At 48.6% G+C, this 6,992-nt stretch overlaps 1 pseudogene; it reads left to right on the top strand.

Annotated features, from left to right (window-relative positions):
• The first annotated feature begins 1,822 nt into the window (after positions 1–1,822).
• Positions 1,823–3,397, top strand: LOC128412412 (uncharacterized; annotated as a pseudogene).
• Positions 3,398–6,992: the final 3,595 nt, after the last annotated feature.

Raw genomic sequence — 6,992 nt, 5'->3', positions numbered from 1 at the left:
AGATAGCCACCCTGGCTTCTTTAGGTACCTTCCATGTTTCCGTCTCATTGGTATTGCCTGAAGTTTTGCTTTTACTATCTCCCTCTTAACAAACTCCCAGCCATCATGAACTCCCTTTCCTTTTAGTATTACTGTCCATGGGATCTCACCCAGCACTTCCCTAAGTTTTATGAAGTCGGCTTTCTTAAAGTCAAGAAATTGAGTCCTAGTATGCTTGGCTGCTCCTTTCCGCTGTATAGTAAACTTCAGAAGAGCATGATCACTCGCGCCTAATGATCCTTCCACTTCTACCCCACTAACCAGGTCATCAACATTGGTTAGGACCAGATCTAAAATGGCTGTTCCTCTTGTTGCTTGTTGCTGTTGAGTCTAATTGGGCCTTTTTTGTTCATTCTCTTATTGGTTAGTAAATCTGTTTTTCAAAGTACCATATATACTCAAGTATAAGCTGGACTGAATATAAGCCGAAGCACCTAATTTCACCACAAAAAAACTGGGGAAACCTATTGACTTGAGTATAAGCCGGTTCACCACACCACAAACTTCGTGGTGGACCCGGAGTGTGTGTGTGTGCACGCACTAGCGCACATGGCAGAGGGGGCTTCTCTCCCCCCAGCCCCTCCCGTCCCCCTGCGTACCTAGGGTGCTGCCGAGAGGGCAAAGGCTGGTAGCGGCAGCGGCGGAGGAAGAACATGCAGCCCAAAATTCTCAGGAAGATTTTTATACAATTGATACAACAGCATGGAGAAGTATGATGGGGGGAGGGGTGGAATTGGTTTTTTTCCTCTCCCGTGCGTGTGTGTGCATTTTGTTCCTTTTATTAAAAAACGAAAGGAAAAAAATGAGAAATCCAGCTACAGGAATCTCTCCTTTCTCTTCCCCCCACAGCCCCTTGCCACCCCACCCCCAAAAAACCCACCCTCCGTGACTTGACTCCCCCACAAGTTCAAGGGCGGAGAGAAAGGGGGAGACCCCACCCTCTTTCCGCATTTATGTTACAGCACATGAACCACTCTAAGCCAAGCTTTCCAGATGTGTTGGGCTGCAACTTCCACCAGCCCGGGGCTGAGGAGAGTTGGCCAATGGGAGTTTGATAATTGCTTTAGTTTTTTTCTTGATCAAAATAAATCCAGCCAGCTGACCAAACCAATCAATTTCTTTCAGCACTTCTGTTACCGTATTCATGGGGGCTTCCAAAGTTAATACTAAATCATCCGCAAAAGCTTTAACCTTATATTCTTTCACACCCACCGTTACTCCTTTTATCTGATCATTACTTCTAATAGCCCTTAAGAAAACTTCCAGGACCGCAATAAATAGCAATGGTGATAAAGGACAGCCTTGTCTTGTACCCTTAGTTATTTTTATGCTCAAGGCCAGCCAGGTCCCATTCGCCCTGAAACCCTGCATAGATGAGGAATTGGACCGGCTCGTGGAGCAAGGAGTGCTAGAGCCAGTGCCCAACACACCCTGGGAAACCCCATTTGTCATGCACATCAAGCCCAACGGCTCGGTCCACATCTGCGTTGGACTACAAGTGTACCATAAACAAAGCCTTTACGGCCCATGCATACTCGCCACCCTGGCAGGGTCTAAATTTTTTGGCAAGCTGGACTTAGCCCAGGCCTATCAGCAGTTGCCAGTGGATGAGGCCACAGCTGAGGCACAAACGATTGTAATGCACATAGGCACATTCCGGGTCAAGCGGCTACAATTTGGAGTCAGCATGGCACCAGGCATATTCCAGAATCTAATGGACTCTCTCCTTAAAGGGAGTACTGGCGTCACCCCCTTCTTTGATGATGTGTTGATCACCGGGCCCATGCTTGAGGAGTTCAGGGACCACCTCCGCACTGTCCTGCACTGGTTCCAGATGGCTGGCCTCAAGGTGAAGCAGGAAAAGTGCCTACTAAGAGTGCTCCAGGTGGACTTTCTGGGATTTATGGTGGATGCAGATGGGGTCAACCTGACTGGTGACAAGGTGCGGGCTATTTGCAATACTCTGGCGCCCAATGGTAAGGCTGAACTCCAAAGCCTTCTTGTGACTATTGAACTTTTACCATGCCTTCCTTCCTCATAAGGCGGCCGTAGCGGCGGTAGTGGAATCCCTTCACAGACTCCTAGACAAGCGGGCCCCGTGGGTGTGGGGGCAGCACCAGGAGGCCGCATTCTAGGCAGTCAAGGACTTGTTCAGCTCAAACTCGGTCTTGGCACACTTTGATAAGAGGCTGCCGGTGGTGCTCGCATGCGACGCTGCACCCTACGGCATCGGCACCATCCTGGGACACAAACTCCCAGACAGGAGAGAGGTGCCAGTGGCATACTTTTCCCAGATGCTCAGCCCGGCCGAGTGGAACTACTCGCAAATTGACAAAGAGGGTCTAGCAATCGTGAAGGGTGTAAAAAAATTCCACAATTTCTTATACGGGAGGCCCTTTACTGTGGTGACTGAACACAAGCCACTGCTCAGCCTCTTCGCCCCCAAGAAGCAGACCCCCCATGTCCTCAGGTGGTTGATTTTCCTCGCCGGCTACCAATATGCATTGGTCCGGGGAGGCGATGGGCAAAGTGGATGCCCTCAGCCGGCTGCCACTACCAGAGGCAGGCCTCAACCCAGTGCCCAGAGAAGATGTTATGAGCCTGGGGCTGCTTCCTAACCACCCCATCCAGGCACAGGAAATAGTGCACCACTCCATGAGAGATAGGGTCATCTCCTGGGTCCTGGACTGGGTGTTGCGGGGATGGCCCAGTAGCAGCCCTGGGTCAGAAATCGCCACCTACATGACCTGCAAACATGAACTGTTGGCCCACAAGAGTTGCCTGTTATGGGGAAGCAGGGTGGTTGTTCCCCAGCCCCTCCGCCAAAGGGTCCTCGCGGCCCTATGTGACACACATCCAGGGGTAGTGAGAATGAAGGCCCTTGCCAGGAGTTAAGTCCTGGGAGTCCACCCGAGCACTGCACATGGATTTTGCTGGCCCCTTCGAGGGAAAAACATTCTTCGTAGTGGTGGACTCTTACACCAAATGGCTGGAGGTCACCCGGGTACTACGGCTGTCCACTTCTACGGCTGTGGCCATCCGGGTACTACGGAGGCTGTTCACAATGCACGGGCTCCCCGACACTCTCATCTCGGACAACAGAACCTCATTCACGTCAGAGAAGTTCCAGACCTTCACAGTGCAAAATGTCATCTGCCATGTCTGCTCGGCGCCGTTCCACCCCGCCTCCAATGGCCAAGCAAAGCACATGACACAAGGGCTTCACAGCATTCCTTCTAGCCCAGCACAGCACCCTCAGCACAACGAACCGGCCGGAGCCCAGAGGAACTACTCATGGGCCAGCGCCTCGCAATTAGAGTGGACCACCTTCACCCTGACAGAGCTCAGGATGAGGTAGCAATGGGGGAAAGCAGGGACCCCCGAACCTTCGAGGCCTGGGACCCTGTGTACACAAAGAATTTTGGGGCAGGCCCGGCATGGGTACCCACGACAGTCACCAAGGTCCCGTGTCATACAAGATGCTAACGGAGGGGGGTGCTGTGCTGGCGCCGCCACTGCAATCAGCTACGGTGGCAGTTCCTGGGAGAAAACTGGGAGGAGGGCCTGACAGAGGGGTCCCAAGGGGATAGCTGGGTGGTGAGACCTGTAGAGCAGGGGGAGGGCAGAACCAATAAGCACAGAGGTGACCCCTGGGGCCAAGCAGCCACAGGAACCAGAGCCGCAACCGAGTGGGCCTGCTGCGCCAGACCGAACAGCCCTGTCACAGCCAGCAGCCCTGGAATATGAGCCACAGCCAGAACCCCTGACCAAGGAACACCCCAGGTCGCAATGCATACGTAGGGGGCTGGCGTACCTCGAGGACTACGAATGCTAACCTCCTGGGCGCGACTGGAACTTAGAGGAGAGGTTTTATGTACTGAGCTTTGATCCTAAAACAATAGGCCGGTAGGAAGGCAGCAACCTGATTGGTCTGCAGAAACAGTCCAATCAGGCTTCAGGGGGGGGAGTTGAATCAGCCAATCACACAGGACCCATTGTGTAAATAATGTATATATAGCCAGAGGTTTTGGAGGAAAGCACTCACTCACTGTTTATCATGAGCTGAAATAAAGAGCATGAAATCAACACTCAACTCCAAGTATATTTTAGAGCAGAAGCACCAACTTGTGAGGGAGATATTGTGTGTGTTGAAGACGCACACGCAACATCGCACATGTGACATCATGATGTCAGGAGGATCCAGTGGGCAGAGCCAGACATGATGGCAGTGCAGCTTCAGTGGCTGACAGCTCCTCCTCTCTGGTGCTTGGCCTTTTCCTGCTGCTGCCACTGCCACTGCCTGGGGGCTGCTTCTCCCCCATCTTTCCCTTACACAGCAGGGGGAGGGGGAGGAGGAAGCAGCCACTGAAGCTGCGCCACACTTGGCCTCCTCAACCCCCTGATTTTTCTGAAAAGAGCTGGGCCCCTCAGCACCTATGGCTGAGAGTGATGGCATTTAGAGTGCAACTGCATCTGTAGGCTCCCTTTGTCTGCCCCTGAATGAATCCATCATTTATGTAGAATAAGCTTCCTCCTGCCACTGTGCTATGCAGTGCTCTTGGTGCACGGCAAACAAGAGAGGATGAAGAGGAAAGAGCAGGAGGGCAGAATCGCACAATCCCTCCTCTTCAATGTTCTCACTTATGCCTGGATGGATCTTCTGTACCTTGTTCTCTCTAAACAGAGGGCGGAGTTACACCTTCAGCATTCATCACAGTTTTTTGCACAATCAGACGGTACCAGCTTGTTTCTCTACTCTGACAGGGAATCATAAAATACATTTTAATGTTGCAATGCCAACTTTTAAATATTGGATACTTTGTTGATTGTTTTGCTCCCCCAGTTTAAATAACTGCGTGCTTTTTAAGGCAGGTGCATATGTTGGCATGGATTAATGAGATCTGCTACAGTCTAGGAAGCATCCCTAGGTGACCAGCTTACCTTCCACCACAGGGAGCCAGCTGCCTAATGCCCCCATTCTGTGACGACTTGTCCTTCTTTTCACCTTGTCAATGAGCCAATCTTGTACATGGTTGGAGAACAGGTAAGCATCTGCCTCTCTGAATGCTGCCAACATCTCTCCATTATGAACTGACTGGGGTACTTCAACGAAAGGCACACATCTTTCTCCGGATGCACACACAAAGAGCTTTATATATCACCAGCAAATGCAGTGGCTGCCAGCTGGGACAAATGTTAGGTTGGTTTCCAAAGTTTTGCCCAAATCATAACACATATTTTCAAATCATTTAGAAAGCCTCTGTATTGGAAAGATCTCCTTTGATGAGATGATTTATTACACAACATTTAAAAGAAAACTGTCAAAATCAATGGTTCATTAAAAAGACTTGGCCAGGTTTATCTTGGGCAAATATTTAAGGCCACTTCTGATTCCACCTGTGCATTAGGAATATATCAAACAGGTTAATTATATGTTGCCTCACATTTTGATATTAGATCCTGCAAATATACATCACTGCTCAAATTTGGACTGCAAAGCATTTAGTATATTTTGTAAAAGCACACTTGAAACAGCTACTTTTTATCAGAATAGCCACAATTCCAATTAGAGTTTTCCAGCTGATCTTCACTTCTCCCGACAACATAGACACAGAACATGCAAATTTTCTTATGAGTTTTCTCAAAGGTAATATTGTAATTCAGACCCATAGACTACAAAAAGACAGCAAATCCTCAACTTAGATAAGAACTAAATAATGCTTACATTAATGTATTGTTTTTCTACAAGGGCTAAGGAAGATAGAGAACTTTATTTTAATGAAAGGAAGCTGGAGAGTAAACTGAAGTAAGAGTTACAGAAATAGTTGCATGAAATCCAATGCTGCCTTGGGTGGAGCTTAGTGCAGATGTCCACTAACGTTACAGAAGGCGAAGTGATTTCTACCTATGGTGCCTTCAGGCCCCTGTCCCAGGCTTCCATAGCACCATCCATCTCTGTTACAATGAATTTCATCCAGAGTAAAATTTGATGGTGAACTGGAACTTGAGACAGTTACAGGTAGGTAGCCGTGTTGGTCTGCTGTAGTCGAAACAAAATAAAAAATTCCTTCCAGTAGCACCTTAGAGACCAACTAAGTTTGTTATTGGTATGAACTTTTGTGTGCATGCTGGAAAACTCAGCAGTGGCCAGAGGATTGGAGAAGATCAGTCTACATCCCAATCCCAAAGAAGGGCAGTGCCAAAGAATGCTCCAACTACTGCACAATTGCGCTCATTTCACATGCTAGCAAGGTTATGCTTAAAATTCTACAAGGCAGGCTTAGGCAGTATGTGGACCAAGAACTCCCAGAAGTGCAAGCTGGATTTAGAAGGGGCAGAGGAACCAGAGACCAAATAGCAAACATGTGCTGGATTATGAAGAAAGAGAATTCCAGAAAAACATCTACTTCTGCTTCATTGACTACACAAAAGACTTTGACTGTGTCGACTACAGCAAACTATGGCAAGTTCTTAAAGAAATGGGAGTGCCTGATCACCTCATCTGTCTCCTGAGAAATCTCTATGTGGGACAAGAAGCTACAGTTAGAACTGGATATCGAACAACTGATTGGTTCAAAATTGGGAGAGGAGTACAACAAGGCTGTATATTGTCTCCCTACTTATTTAACTTATATGCAGAATTCATTATGCGAAAGGCTGGGCTGGATGAATCCGAAGCTGGAATTAAGATTGCTGGAAGAACTATCATCGATCTCAGGTATGTGGATGACACAACCTTGATGGCAGAAAGTGAGGAGGAATTAAAGAACCTTTTAATGAGGGTGAAAGAGAAGAGTGCAAAATATGGTCTGAAGCTCAACATCAAAAAACGAAGATCATGGCCACTGGGCCCATCACCTCGTGGCAAACAGAAGGGGAAGAAATGGAGGCAGTGAGAGAGTTTACTTTCTTGGGCTCCATGATCACTACAGATGGTGACAGCAGTCACAAAA

Source organism: Podarcis raffonei, chromosome 4 (assembly GCF_027172205.1).
Source record: "Podarcis raffonei isolate rPodRaf1 chromosome 4, rPodRaf1.pri, whole genome shotgun sequence".
In the NCBI taxonomy this organism is placed as follows: Eukaryota; Metazoa; Chordata; class Lepidosauria; order Squamata; family Lacertidae; genus Podarcis; species Podarcis raffonei.
The sequence above is the reverse complement of the archived record's forward strand: the minus strand, read 5'-3'. Positions and strand labels throughout refer to the sequence as shown.